The 498-nt window shown below is 32.9% G+C and overlaps 1 long non-coding RNA gene across 1 annotated transcript; it reads right to left on the bottom strand.

Annotated features, from left to right (window-relative positions):
• Nucleotides 1–74: 74 nt before the first annotated feature.
• LOC130592136 (uncharacterized) lies at nt 75–492 on the bottom strand. Its single transcript, XR_008970328.1, has 2 exons — nt 330–492; nt 75–223 (listed from the first exon to the last, which is right to left on the bottom strand). It is a non-coding gene; the product is annotated as an uncharacterized LOC130592136 (long non-coding RNA).
• Nucleotides 493–498: the final 6 nt, after the last annotated feature.

Below are 498 nucleotides of genomic sequence, written 5' to 3'. Positions count from 1 at the left end.
AGTAACAACTTCTCATAGCATATTTCTCATTGTTCGTTATTCACAGGATTTGACATCAAAATACAAGTAGAAACTAGAAAGTTAAGCACACTTTAGATTTATATAGGCAAGATATAACAATGAATCTGTCATAAATAACACTGAAAATCCAAAGGTAATTACGACAAAAAAGCCTCCTGCTCCATTGCAGCATCAACTATATGAAAACCCTCTAAAGGCTTCTCTGACACATGGAAACAATAAAATGAGTATATGAGTACAACCTCATTTTAATAGAAATTAGATAACATTAGAAAATGACAAACATTTGTTTCTTTGCTGATGCATACCTGGAGTTATTATGGAACATGTCTGAAGTAGAAAAGGAACTTCAATGTTCTAACTTCTAAGGTCAACTAAGGGGGTATACATGAGCTTCATTTAAAATAAATCATCTGTTGTACTATGCCTTGAATTAATTATCTCGTGCTAGGATTAACCAAGTACAGGGGGTACAAC

The sequence above is a fragment of the Beta vulgaris genome, chromosome 7, assembly GCF_026745355.1.
Source record: "Beta vulgaris subsp. vulgaris cultivar EL10 chromosome 7, EL10.2, whole genome shotgun sequence".
Lineage (NCBI taxonomy): Eukaryota > Viridiplantae > Streptophyta > Magnoliopsida > Caryophyllales > Amaranthaceae > Beta > Beta vulgaris.
The sequence above is the reverse complement of the archived record's forward strand: the minus strand, read 5'-3'. Positions and strand labels throughout refer to the sequence as shown.